We start from the raw sequence: 15,062 nt of genomic DNA on the forward strand, positions 1-15,062 counted from the left end.
CACATGATGTCAATGGGATTAATGCAAGGTAGCCAAAAAATGAGCTTGACAGCAGCTGCAGTTTTGTTCTATAAAGAAAGCCACACCAATAAACAAGATAACATCTACTTTTATCAAGAATACAGGTGTTTACTTAGTCTATGAATGGTGAAAAAATTTGCTGCAGTTAGAGCTGGTTCTCAAAGCAAAGTGGAAAATCCCTTTATACAAATGGGCATTTCCACAAGGATTTGGGGCCAGAGCTACAGAGTCTGAAACCAGTTCTCTGGTGAAACATGAGTTTGGGGTTTTAATGTAAGAAATAATAGAAAAATAAGGTCAACATGCTCAGCGTGCCAGACAAACTTCCAACAAATTTACCAGCACAGGCACAGGGATGAATATTTTAATAGAACCTTGTTGGTTCAGCAAGTCTCGCACATCTTAATAGGGACACAGATCACAGGGCTTCCCACTTCTCTATTGTTTGGAAGTGTAACATGCTGCAAAGTGTAATTCTGGTGTGTTTATTTCATTAGTATTATTATTTTAAGAAAACCTAAGTCGCAAAGGTACGTTGTTTCAAGAACCAGCCAGATAGAGTCAGTTATTTGACCAAGAACAGTGCACACAGAGGGCGATGAGAATTAGGAAGGAGATCAGAAGAAACATTACTTCTATCATTAAACACGTCATTAGTTATAAGCCAAAAAGAGGCTATCTTAGGGTCTTAAATAGGAATTTAGGGGCAATAAAGACAACAGATCAGGAATGGGCAAAAGAATCATTATAGACCTGTGTATCACGCATTCACCTAAACTGATATAATTAAGTTTTCTTGCTATGTTTCATCACAGTATTTGCGTTGGGTTGGTTCCATCCTCCCTCCTCCCACCTCCACAGCAGCGGCACCACCACAAACAGACGGAAAAATACCTTTTCCCTAATTTCTTCTCTGTCTCTGTCCCCTTTTATCCAGTTTTCCAGCGGGAAAGAATCAAGAACCTGCTGAAAATCCACAGCTCGGCATCATTAAGATTCTATCAACCCCCAGTTGCTATTTCGGATAGTATTTTCGCCTTTACCCGCCGCTCTGTTTAATCAATTTAATGCTCAGTAAAAACCTAATTTGACAAAATTGAATGTATTCTTTCTCCCTGCCTCTGGCACGAAAGGGATTAAGACCACCAGAAATACTTGTGGAAAGATTTAAGATTCATTACATCTAAGGTGGCAGATAAACATTAGATACGCTATAAACCCTACAGTCTGTAGCCTCAATACTGTTTCCAAGAGCTGTGGGGTTTTTAATTAACACTGCAATTACCTCCCCAGCAGCTAAACCAAGTTGTGCCTCCTACACTGGGATTTTTGGAGTAAAAATCTCATAAATTATTATTTCTTACAATAGCAACAAACTCCGCAGACACTGCGGAGGAAGAACAAGGATGGCAAAGGCAACTCATTCTATAGTTCTATGAGCTCGTGATTTATTTTATATACACTTTATATACACTTTTCAGGCAGAAAGGGATGTGGGGGGACTAATGGACAGGAAGCTCAACATGAGCCAACAGTGTGCTCAGGTGGCCAAGAAGGCCAATGGTGTCCTGTCCTGTATCCAAACTAGCGTGGTCAGCAGGACAAGGGCAGTGATCCTTCCCCTGTGCTCTGCATTGGGGAGGCCACACCTGGAGTATTGTGTTCAGTTCTGGGCCCCTCAGGTCAGGAAAGAGATTGAAGTGCTGGAGCGGGTCCAGAGAAGAGCAACAAGACTGGGGAAGGGACTTGAACACGAGACCTATGGGGAGAGGCTGAGGGAGCTGGGCTTGTTTAGTCTGGAGAAGAGGAGGCTTAGAGGTGAGCTCAGCACTCTCTAGAACTACCTGAAGGGCAGTTCTAGCCAGGTGGGGATTGGTCTCTTCTCCCAGGCAGTCAGCAATAGGACAAGGGGCCATGGGCTTCAACTCTGCCAGGGGAAATGTAGACTGGCTGAGTTTTCTCGGGTATCTGCTCAGGTGTTTTCCTGGACTGCACCGGGGGGACCAGATTGTTTGAAACCCAGGAGAGAAATACAGATCATTTATTTATTCTTCTTCTCTCTTAAAGAAATGGTGTAGATCCATTCTTAGAGCTGGACTTATCATCATCATCATTATTCTTTCGCATTTTTGCAAAAAGAAGTGCCAACACAAAGAACATGTTAGGCAGTCTGATATGGGGATCATTGCTAATAAAGCAATTCTTTGCAGAGAGAGTGGTCAGGCACTGGAATGGCTGCCCAGGGAGGTGCTGGACTCACCGGCCCTGGAGGTTTTTAAACTGAGACTGGACATGGCACTTAGTGCCATGATCTAGTCAGTGGACTGGAGTTGGACCAAGGGTTGGACTGGATGATCTCTGAGGTCTTTTCCAACCCAGTCGATTCTGTAATTTACACCCCCTGGATGAAACCAGGTTGAATAAACACACATCGGAACAGAGCGAGGTCCAGGTCACAATGAGATAACAAGGAGATTCCAAACCTATCCCAAAATTTTGCAAACCTCCATTGAAATTAGCCAAGGCCACGGTGACATTAACGCTGCCATCAGGGCTGTCAAACCCATTTTCCTCACAAATAATTAACAAACCAATTGTAAGGATGGCAGGAAAAGGATCCCAACAGTAGCGTTTCTTATTCGGCTAAAAATCACCGCGTCCCTCAGTAACTTCAACTTACCTGATAAGTATTTAAGTGCTACCGAGTGTCATGGGTGTATTTTAAATGGATTTTAACACTACCATAGTTTTCTATCTAGACACGACTTCCTAAGTTAAAGAAGAAGTCAATACAAAATGCATCTACCACTTTAAAAAGTCTAAAATGTAATATTTCTGCTGACATTAAGAAAGTACAAAGCCAAATATTGCAGTAACAGCTTTTTTTCCATGCACACAAAGGGATCATATGGCATCTACACTTGTCCAAATACATCGGACTTGAACTTGCTTTGTTCGTGTATAAAATGCAATACTACTGTGATCTAGTTTTCATATCATCACATATCAGGTATTGCATCCTAAAAAACATTTGGGTTCAAGCTGATAAATGAGAAAGAACACAGCTTAAGGTTCAAATTAAAAACCTATTTAAATAACCAGTGATTACGCTCAGGTAATTCTGGTACAAAATCATCGAGTTGGTCCACAAAGACGCCGGTATTTTGGGACCTTCTGAATGCACAAACCTGCTGATGTGCGGAAATAGATTAAATTAAAGAACTCGAGTGTGTATTTATTGCGGTGTCATATCGGTAGGGTTAATATTTATTTTGTTGTTCTGTGAATTAAGCATTTGTGACAGTGTAGAGGAATCCTGGGCTGCATACGCTCGCCACACGGCACAGAATTGGAGCTGAAATAATTCCTGCTCGGGATTTGTCTGCGGCAGATCCGCATGAGAAGGAACGTGTGAGTTCTTACTAATGGACACAAAGCTCGGAGCGAACCAGGGAGGCGCCAAGTACAAGGGAATTCTCTGCAGGCTCAGTGACGGGGATGTCAACGCTGCGGCCACATGAACGTGGTTTCACTAACTCCATTTATAGCCTTTCTCCTGATCCCCGAAACACAGATCGGTGACAAAAATCACCAGGCCAGAAGGAAACCTGGGGAAGGGGGGGGGGAAGGGGGGGGGAAGGGGAAAAGGGGGGGGAAGGGAGAGGGAAGGGGAAAAGGGGGGGGAAGGGAGAGGGAAGGGGAAAAGGGGGGGGAAGGGAGAGGGAAGGGGAAAAGGGGGGGGAAGGGAGAGGGAAGGGGAAAAGGGGGGGGAAGGGAGAGGGAAGGGGAAAGGGGGGGGGAAGAGAGAGAGAAGAGGAAAAGGGGGGGGGGAAGAGAGAGAAGAGGAAAAGGGGGGGCAGAAAGAAGAGGAAAAGGGGGGAAGAGAGACAGAAGAGGAAAAGGAGGGGGGAAGAGAGAGAGAAGAGGAAAAGGAGGGGGGAAGAGAGAGAGAAGAGGAAAAGCGGGAGGAAGAGAGAGAGAAGAGGAAAAGGGGGGGCAGAAAGAAGAGGAAAAGGGGGGAAGAGAGAGAGAAGAGGAGAAGGAGGGGGGAAGAGAGAGAGAGAAGAGGAAAAGGGGGGGGAAGAGAGAGAGAGAAGAGGAAAAGGGGGGGGAAGAGAGAGAGAAGAGGAAAAAGGGGGGCAGCAAGAAGAGGAAAAGGGGGGAAGAGAGAGAGAAGAGGAAAAGGGGGGAAGAGAGAGAGAAGAGGAAAAGGGGGGGGGAAGAAAGAAAGAGAAGAGGAAAAGGGAAGAGAGAGAGAGAACCACAGAACTGACAGAGTCAACCAACTACACCTGCTGTCCCTCTCCTGCCACGGCCTGTTTCCAATACCATCTCAGAGATGAACAAACAATCAACATCAAGGAGCCCCCACTCAACCTCCTGAAGAGTTCAGATCACCTCACTGCATTACAGCACCTTTTATCAACCCATCACCACGGACAAGGCTTCCAGGTTGTCAGTAGCTCTTGTCAACCGCTGGACCCAACAGCTTCTCTGTGTCCAACAAAGTTCCTGCAGGGCTTTTAAATTTCACATTATGATCATGACTAGAGACCTGGTTGACGTCCCCCCAACACCCCTTAAAGTTCCATATGTTATTCAAACAAATAACCAATGAATCATAATATTGATTAAGAAAGACGACGCATCCAAATGCTTTTAAGTAGCCACGAGTGTGAAGGATCAGAGTTTGGAATTTCTACATATTTTACAAGCAACCTGACTTTCAGATGAGCAAACTTGTTGACAGTAGTTTATTTCTTCTTTTGTACTGTGCTTATTTTCCTTGCATATTTACAAGCATTTTGCACAGCAAAACTAGTGAGTCTCCAGTCCACAAAATCAGTTAAATGTCTGAACCGTGTATGTAAAACACACAGTAATTTGTAATTCAGATGCCTTGCTACCCAAACCACCACCGGGTGTTCAACTCTGGAGCTGGAGATCAATTAACAACAATTCAAAAGTGCCTTGAAGCTTAAAAACCAGCAATGCGCAAATCAATATTTAATCTGCAGTCAGTGTCGGAGGTGAAAACGTAACAGAAGTTATGTACAAAGTGTATATATTGTAAACCACAAAGCGAAATAAATGCCAGTGCGCGCTACCAACAGCCTCAGCAATTACACACAATAAATATTTCAATGTGTTTTTTAAAATTTATCAAGCTATTCACAGAATATATGGGAATAACCATCCCATTTCAGCTACAAACAGCAACAAATTTCTTCAGAAATTAGAGATGTCACTGATAAATTAAGACACGTCCTCGCTCCAAAATACCTTTTTGGCAATTTAAATAGTAGGAGAGAACAGTAAAAATAAGAAAACTCAAAGTTATCAGGATTTTCTGAACAGACCCAAATCAGTCATCAGAACAGGTTCCAGTGTAAGTTGGGGAATGACCTGTTGGAGAGCAGCGTAGGGGAAAGGGACCTGGGGGTCCTGGGGACAGCAGGGTGACCATGAGCCAGCACTGGGCCCTTGTGGCCAGGAAGGCCAATGGTACCTGGGGTGGATGAGAAGGGGGTGGTCAGTAGGTCAGAGAGGTTCTCCTGCCCCTCTGCTCTGCCCTGGGGAGACCACACCTGGAATATTGTGTCCAGTTGTGGCCCCTCAGTTCCAGCAGGACAGGGAACTGCTGGAGAGAGTCCAGCGCAGGGCAACAAAGATGCTGAAGGGAGTGGAGCATCTCCTGTGTGAGGAAAGGCTGAGGGAGCTGGGGCTCTGGAGCTGGACAAGAGGAGACTGAGGGGTGACCTCATTCATGGTTACAGATATATAAAGGGTGAGTGTCAGGAGGATGGAGCCAGGCTCTTCTCAGTGACAACCAATGATAGGACAAGGGGCAATGGGTTCAAACTGGAACACAAGAGGTTCCACTTAAACTTGAGAAGAAACTTGTTCCTGGTGAGGGTGGCAGAGCCTGGCCCAGGCTGCCCAGGGGGGTTGTGGAGTCTCCTTCTGTGCAGACATTCCAACCCGCCTGGACACCTTCCTGTGTAACCTCATCTGGGTGTTCCTGCTCCATGGGGGGATTGCACTGGATGAGCTTTCCAGGGCCCTTCCAACCCCTGACATTCTGGGATTCTGTAACAGTTTTACAGAAATATTGATGCTGCGAACACAGAAACCAATATTACCCGAAACGGACCGATTTGCAGCAATTTTTGCATTGCTGCCACTTAAGAGAGCTGAGAAAAATAATACATCTATCATCCCCATAACAAATGTTTTTTTTTTCAGTTTCTACAATTAACAATAACTTCTATGAGAGCAAAAATTCTCAACTCGAGGCTGAGCTTTGGCCCTTCATACGAACTGCTCCAACGCTCACAGGTTCCCACTCATCGCTCTTAAAAAACTGAAGATATATCAGGTGAGGAATAAAAACGAAGGGATTATATGGTTTTGTACTGAAAAATAAGATGATCACAACCTTCCCTCCCCACCTTTCCCGCATTTTACCCACTAAGAATCAGGGGATGCAGAATTTTCAGGAGGAAAGCATTAGATGCTACAAGCATAATTAACTGTGTATTTGTGCATTTCAGGTAATACTTAAAGGTTATGTCTCCAAAGCTAAATGCTTGGTATAAAAATATTAAACTAATATTTAAAAAATATTTATTTGTTGTATTAGTATCACTTGAACTCTGGATTTCCTTGAAGAAATGGCCCAGATGTCACCACATGTTCCATTCTTCATCCATACAAGGTGTTCTGAGAAACTGGGTCTCTAAATGAAACAAACAAACAAAAGCCACCCAAAAAAACAAGAGTTAGAGGTCGCTGTTTACCAACCACCTCAATTCAGGGTCACATTTGTTTAGGATTTAACACAGAACCAGAAGCACAAGGACACGAATATATCACACGCTCAGGAATTTGAGGTATCAAAGAAGGATTAATCCATACTAACACCATGCAAAAGGAGGTGGAAGTTAACAGCCTGTTCGCTTGTTTTAAAAAGCAAGAAAATACTAAGTAGAGGCTTCTAAGCTGAATTACTCAGTGTAATAAGAGTCCGACTACAATTTATATGTAAGGTGATTTGTAAGAGTTTGCATTAAATGCAGTGGAGTATAACCTCAATTTTCTGCTTAAAATAACTGTGATGCAAAACTGTGATGCCCTTTCACGTAAAAAGGGACCTGGGGGGACTAATGGACAGGAAGCTCAACATGAGCCAACAGTGTGCCCAGGTGGCCAAGAAGGCCAATGGTGTCCTGTCCTGTATCCAAACTAGCGTGGTCAGCAGGACAAGGGCAGTGATCCTTCCCCTGTACTCTGCATTGGGGAGGCCACACCTGGAGCATTGTGTTCAGTTCTGGGCCCCTCAGCTCAGGAAAGAGATTGAAGTGCTGGAGCAGGTCCAGAGAAGAGCAACAAGACTGGGGAAGGGACTTGAACACAAGCCCTATGGGGAGAGGCTGAGGGAGCTGGGCTTGTTTAGTCTGGAGAAGAGGAGGCTTAGAGGTGAGCTCAGCACTCTCTAGAACTACCTGAAGGGCAGTTCTAGCCAGGTGGGGATTGGTCTCTTCTCCCAGGCAGTCAGCAATAGGACAAGGGGGCATGGGCTTAAACTCTGCCAGGGGAAATGTAGGCTGGAGATTAGAAAGCAATTCTTTGCAGAGAGAGTGGTCAGGCATTGGAATGGCTGCCCAGGGAGGTGCTGGACTCACCGGCCCTGGAGGTTTTTAAGCTGAGATTGGACATGGCACTTAGTGCCATGATCTAGTCAATGGACTGGAGTTGGACCAAGGGTTGGACTGGATGATCTCTGAGGTCTTTTCCAACCCAGTCGATTCTGTGATTCTGTGAATATTACAACTACTAAAACAACACTACAAGACTTCCAGAAACAGGAGAAAGTTAAAATACATTGACTATAAGAAAATACCAACCGTTCCTTTTGGACGCTGTTACTGCAGAAGTTATTTACAAGAAAGGAATACCCTGAAATGAAGAACTCACAATCACAGCTGCCTCAATTCCTTTGGACATCGACACCTGCTGCTGTTCTACTGAGGTTTTATTGTCCTCAAAGTTCAACCCGGGAGACGGATCCCGAGCGAGGGAAATGACACAACCACCCGCTCCCAACCCACACAGACACACGGCGGATGCCAAACCTGGAGTCCCGTTGACAACCGTGACTTTAAGTGCCCTTTTCCTTTCTGCATCCCAAATACTGTTTTACTAAAATAAGAAATGACCTTTGGGGTTTTAATGGGAGCCTTGGTTAGCAATTCAAAGACCGCACAATACAGCTCGAGCGGACTGTGTTACAATACACGTGTCGTTAAAGGGCAGATTTTAGTGGCACCTGGAACAGCTATTAATAATTTCTGCTCGGCAATCAAGGCTCCTCTTGGTACAGAGCATTATATCCCATTTAATTCATTCATTTATGGGTGCGGTTGTAAACTCTTATCTTCTCACGTGCTCTTCATCTTCCTGAATAAGGAAACACTGTCCAAGCCGCATTTGCACAGGGAATTCAAGTCATCTTCTTGACTTCTTGCCATGGAAAAATACAAAGTCCTGATCCATAGGTACCAATAAGAAACAAGCAAAAGAAATCATGTAACTTCTGACAGTCTATGTGTGGACAGTAGGCAATATAATCAAAAATAAACCGCTATTCCCTCCAAATACAGCGTTACAGGAAAATACAGCGTTATTTCCAAAATTCAATAGTCAATGCTTGTGGTCCGCAAATCCACTTACCAAAAACTCTGTTGTCGAGGTAGAACATTTTAAACAGAGACAGCGTGCCAAACACAAGAACGCTAACGTGTTGCGCTCAACTACAAGCTCAGAAAACGTATTTAAAGCATTTATTAATAATTTCAAGATAATTGGGCATGTAAAGAATTAGGATGCCTAAGGAAGATGTCAAGGCGCCAAAGAAATAAGAGAATAAGCCAATCAAATTATCTGCAAGCATCTAGACATAAAGGGGAGTCAGCTTGGAAGGTTTAGAGTGGTTGTTCAAATGTAACTGGTAACGTGGCTTATAAATACATGAGAAGGAAAAATGTCACATTGGGGGCTTCTAACACTGCACTGCGTTATTTTCTAGCTTTACATTACATAGGAATAACCAACCACACGTATACAAAATGAGATTTCTAGCAAGACGATCATATCATAGAATATCGGGGGGGTTTTGTGAATCTCAAGTGAACAACCACCATTGAGATGACTGAGAGAAGCGGAAAACAAATGAGAAAACTATTATTACATTGGGACTTGTGAACAAAGGTGCCAAACATAAGGAAGACAAGCCACCTTTTCCACGTACGCAACGCTGCGAATGGTTAAGATAGAACATCAGGGCATGTTTTGAGCACGGCACAATATTTACAAGCCCTGAATTTCCTCAGGAGTGGAATTTCCCCATCGCAGGCCCTGTGAATTAAAACATACCCAAGACCGCGGCTCTTCCGAGGAAGCTCTGCCAAAAATAACAACCCAGATAGTTCCTTATTCCAGCGCCCACAAACCAACCTCGGCAACCCCCCCGTTGTCACTTGCTGCTCGTCGGGCTGGACATGATTTTCTCCAGGATATTTTATGACTCATCAGTACGTTTGTATTCACTACTCCCTTCTTTTATGAGTACGTTCAACCTGGTCTACAACTACAAGATGCGACACCAATAACAGGATCACAAAGGATAAAACAGAAAGCCTCACATGCTTAATTCAGTTCACAGGCAAAAACTGAACTTGAAAAGATTACAGTCTGGTTTGAGTTTTGCTCTTCTTGACGCTCTTATAAAATTCTCTTCAAGTTTTCTTTTCACAAGCAAGAATATAACACAGTTTTGAAGGTTGACACGGAATCGATCCACTGAAATTTGGACATACTGAAAGATTAAAACATGCAACGAGATGCACATTAGCACTGATTATTTTCTACAAAATGGTCTTGGGGAAGGATTCAGAATAATTTGCTGCTGTTAGAAATTTTTAACTCTTGTAGATTTCTTGCAGCAAATAACAGATATTAACTCATTGACCAAAATACAGGATCAAAGGACTATCATACGTCACCAGCGAGCAAAGTCTCCCTATAGCCAACGGGGCCCCACGTCCCCCTATAGCCAACGGAGCCCCACGTCCCCCTATAGCCAACGGAGCCCCACGTCCCCCTATAGCCAACGGAGCCCCACGTCCCCCTATACAAACAGCCAAATTTACTGCAAATATAACCCTGTGTTTCCCAAAAGCAGTAAGTTTACTTTTAAAGAAGCGCTAAGTACGCTAGCGGGATGGAACAGAATAGCTAAAGCGAAATAGAATTAGTTTTGCTTTTTAGACTAATAAAACAGGTCGCACCCACCTTCATTATGACTATAATTAAGAACCCATCACCATAATGGCTAAAACCCCCCCCATGGATAGACATGCTTGACTTCAGATATAAGAACTACTGATTTCAACATATTGACATGGTTGCACAGATTTAATGTGTGTTTGCAGGGCTGGGATGAAGAAAACCAATTTGTTTGGTATACAGACTAAAGGGATGAGTAAAACTCTTACTTCATTCTACCTTGGTAACGTATTCCGAGATAATTCAGAGCGGCTGAGGTTTTATTAAACTCCGCTTTCAGAAGCCAGGAGGAGCTCAAAGCTCACAGGTGTTATTGGTGAGATGCAATATGCGTTAATTATCTTGACGCTTGAGAACGGAGTGGTTATTCTTTACAGTTTTAAGTGCAAATTGAAATCACAGAATGTCAGGGATTGGAAGGGAAGATGAATGTATTAAAACAAGATTCCACGCAACGCATCCCAAATCTACAGAAAACACGGACCTTTAGGATTTCATTAGAAAAGCGTTTCTTCCTGCAGGAGAGAAAAAGATACATTAATTTCTCGATCTGCCATGCTGTTTTTAAACTATACTGGATACAACAGGGTCGCTCATCAAATACTAGTTTAATTCCAACCGAAATAAAACCACCAAGTCGGAGCACATCCGATGGCACTTGCAATAGGGATACAACCAGGAGAAGATGTTTTGGAAGCTGTTGGTAGGTGGAAGTGCTGGCACCACCTGCCATCAATTAAATTCTTTGAAAACAGACAATAAATACCTGTACAATGACATCTACTTCTACGCACAGAACCCCTGCACCGATTCAGCGGCCTGAAATGTCAGAATTATAAAGCTAAACGCAACTGTTGCTCATAATCTGTTCCTATTGACACACGTCTTCCTCACCCACTAATAAATAATCAGTAAATAACTAGGAACTAAAAATACATGATGAGCTGAAGTAGTTCAGTGCCATCTACACATTCAGCGTTTCTGGATGATGTTAACGGAGTCATTTAGTTTTCCACAATCACCTACAACTGAAACCTTTCATCCTAAAATCACTCCTTGTAATACACTACAAATCACTAACCATGGCAAACTTAACAGGGAAAACCCATCCTGTAAGAAAAGGGTTTGACAACTGCAATGAATACACACGTATTAATGTATTTTTGGTCCGAAACAAGGTCGTGGTTCCACAAAACAAAGTATTGGGATGAAAAGACTATTGTGATACACATGGGAGCTTGAATTTTTGCAACATGAATACACGACTTACAATAACAGTTTATAAAGCAGCTGGGTAAGCGAGAGATTCACTACGATCTTGTGTTGAAACTGGCATTCCAGTATTTGAAATTGGTGTGAAAAATGCAAAGAGTAAGTAGCACTAATTTTTTCCTCCTCCCAAATATACACATACAATGTAAACCAGCCAAGTCACAAGTACTTGCAATTTACATTTAAGATCTTCCTCTGTTTCTTCTTATTATTCTCCATTATATTCCATGGCCTTGTTATTCACAGGGTTGCTTATCTGGGAAGGTACCACAAGATATTTACCTAAGAAACTCATAAATACTTTGTTGTCATGGTTTGACCAGGATATGACTCACCACAACCTTGGACAAGCCGTCTGCTCCGAGGAACAAATGCTTCATAAAACATACAGATGTGCTTTTTTGCCTGCAAAATCACGAGAGCCATCGCTGCTCCTTTGCAAGGGTCAAACCAAATGAAAGGAAGCGTAAAATACGTGGAGACGCAGGTCTGATTTGGAGGCTTTTATAAGTAATAAACTGGTTTACTAGATTAGTCTTAATTAATAAAAATATAATACTAGTGCTTTTCGTTCCAAATAAAGTACTTCATTTGTTTTCACTTCAGGCGACAAAACTACTTTTTAAATGACTCAACTTGTTCCTCAAAGAGTGAAAGTAAATGGAATTACATGGAAAATACTAATTGCATAATACAAACATCATCCATAGCAGAAAAGGGAAGGGAGAAATTAGAAACGAGAAGCAATTAGTCACCATAAACGTAAAAATTGAAGTTTAAGAGAAGCTGAGTAACATCCAGACTGTTCATGAAGGAAGAAGTGAAAAAGCTACTGCAAAATAAAGACATTTACCCCAGAAAATTGAAATAGTCAGGATGTGCTACATGACCCACTGGTGTTTCATGAAGGTGAAAATACAGAGCAGAGGCACAGAATCCCAGAGTGCCAGGGGTTGGAAGGGACCTAGAAAGCTCATCCAGTGCAATCCCCCCATGGAGCAGGAACACCCAGATGAGGTTACACAGGAAGGTGTCCAGGCGGGTTGGAATGTCTGCACAGAAGGAGACTCCACAACCTCCCTGGGCAGCCTGGGCCAGGCTCTGCCACCCTCACCAGGAACAAGTTTCTTCTCAAATTTAAGTGGAACCTCCTGTGTTCCAGTTTGAACCCATTACCCCTTGTCCTATCATTGGTTGTCACCGAGAAGAGCCTGGCTCCATCCTCCTGACACTCCCCCTTTATATATCTGTAACCATGAATGAGGTCACCCCTCAGTCTCCTCTTGTCCAGCTCCAGAGCCCCAGCTCCCTCAGCCTTTCCTCACACGGGAGATGCTCCACTCCCTTCAGCATCTTTGTTGCCCTGCGCTGGACTCTCTCCAGCAGTTCCCTGTCCTGCTGGAACTGAGGGGCCACAACTGGACACAATATTCCAGGTGTGGTCTCCCCAGGGCAGAGTAGAGGGGCAGGAGAACCTCTCTGACCTACTGACCACCCCCTTCTCATCCACCCCAGGTACCATTGGCTTCCTGGCCACAAGGGCCCAGTGCTGGCTCATGCTCATCCTGCTGGCCCCAGGACCCCCAGGTCCCTTTCCCCTACACTGCTCTCCAACAGCTCATTCCCCAACTTACACTGGAACCTGGGGTTGTTCTGCCCATATACAAGACTCTACACTTGCCCTTGTTCTATTTCATTAATTTTTTCCCCGCCCAGCTCTCCAGCCTGTCCAGGTCTCTGATGGCAGCACAGCCTCTGGCGTGTCAGCCACTCCTCCCAGCTTGGTGTCACCAGCAAACTTGCTGACAGTCACTCTATTCCCTCGTCCAAATCATTGATGAATACATTGAACAGTACAGGCCCCAGCACTGCCCCCTGAGGCACTGCACTAGATACAGGCCTCAACTGGACTCTGCCCCATTGAACACGACTCTCTGGCTTCTTCCCTTCAGCCAGTTCACAGTCACCTCACCACCCGATCGTCCAGACCGCACTCCCTCAGTTTAGCAGCGAGGATGCTGTGGGAGAATGTGTCAAATGCCTTACTCAAGTCAAGGTAGATCACGTCAAGACAAAAAATAGTAATAATAAATAATAATAATAATAATAATAATGGATCCAAGTTGTTCTAGCCACACAGAAACATGTGATATTCCAAGCATCTACATATGTCAACACCAATAAAAGCACAAGGCAGAAATACCAAGTATACTGAGGAATAAGAGTGAAGTTTGCAAGTACAACCACTGACCCTGGGAGAGGAGGGAGAGCACAAGGACTCAAAAACAACAAAAGAGCAGAAATAGGTTCCTATAATACAAATAGTATTGTGGTTAATTCTCTCTATATTCCTGCTTATAGCAAAACTATTTCAGATGAGGCCAGATGTCCCTATAGTGAAGATTTTGCTCAAAATGGAATATTCTGTACTACAAAAAAGCAGAATGTGAAAAACATTTTCACATATATATATTTTGCTCCAAAGCCAGCACGTCAGTTCGGTCAGACCATCCCCGGCTAAGTGGTTTTGATTGGCGAGAAAACACCTTCCAAATTCCTCCCCCACACAATAAATCACTTGCTGCCAAAAAGATAAACCAGGGAATTCCGTTTTAACATTCACCTTTTAAAAATCTGGATTTTCAACAAGAATTACAAGGAAAGAACAGCAACAACTTTGAAATGTTTTACCCAGAATAAATCCTTGTGCAGAAGTGAAATCAGCAGCTGTTCCACTCACCTTAAGGAGATTTTCCAGCTCTCAGCAGCTTGTGCTCAACACGGGATGAAACATGAAACCTGTAAGAAACAGAACTGATGAGGATATTTTCTGGAGTCAAATACCCAACCAACTTAAACACAAATCACTGATATTCTTAATATGATGATAATATAACTGCCCGAAGGAGCCGCAGTACACGGCCTGCTTTACAAGCGCATGTTATTTAGCTGGAAGACCTTAGAATGGGGAAAAATGAACTGTGCGGAGATTTTTAACTGTACATCTAAGCTATAATAAACTAAAGAAATAAAGAAAATACTCCAATTTATACAAGAAAGTCAGAAAAACGAACCACAGACACTCACCCAAAACACATTGTCATACCATTGGGAAAAATATCGCTGAGAACGTGAACTGGTTTATGGTGGCACTGCCTCAAAATACTGATTATAAAGTGAATACAGGATCTGTTAAACCAGCCGGTTGTCCCGCTATCTACATTAGACTGAGCAGCTTTCCCCAGAATCATGTCTGCTCTGAGTATTTTTAGGGAATTAGTCACGATTTGGGATATTTTGTGAACACACCAATGATTAACACAATGGGAACGACATCCTGACAAAGTCCTTTCTGAGAAGGGAAATCACCATGAGGCTGTTTCTCAGACTGAGAAGCCAGCGCAGTTATTGATTAAAATAAA

The 15,062-nt window shown here is 43.4% G+C and overlaps 1 protein-coding gene across 4 annotated transcripts in view; it reads right to left on the reverse strand.

The window, feature by feature from the left end:
* The window catches only part of PTK2 (protein tyrosine kinase 2), a 208,559-nt gene that overhangs the window by 179,464 nt on the left and 14,033 nt on the right, over window positions 1–15,062 (reverse strand). For all 4 annotated transcript variants that reach the window (XM_065054520.1, XM_065054515.1, XM_065054521.1 and 1 more), the window contains exon 2: window positions 14,381–14,439. The gene's annotated coding sequence lies outside the window, so the exon portion shown is untranslated. The remainder of the gene's footprint in view (window positions 1–14,380; window positions 14,440–15,062) is intronic.

The sequence above is a fragment of the Columba livia genome, chromosome 2, assembly GCF_036013475.1.
Source record: "Columba livia isolate bColLiv1 breed racing homer chromosome 2, bColLiv1.pat.W.v2, whole genome shotgun sequence".
Lineage (NCBI taxonomy): Eukaryota > Metazoa > Chordata > Aves > Columbiformes > Columbidae > Columba > Columba livia.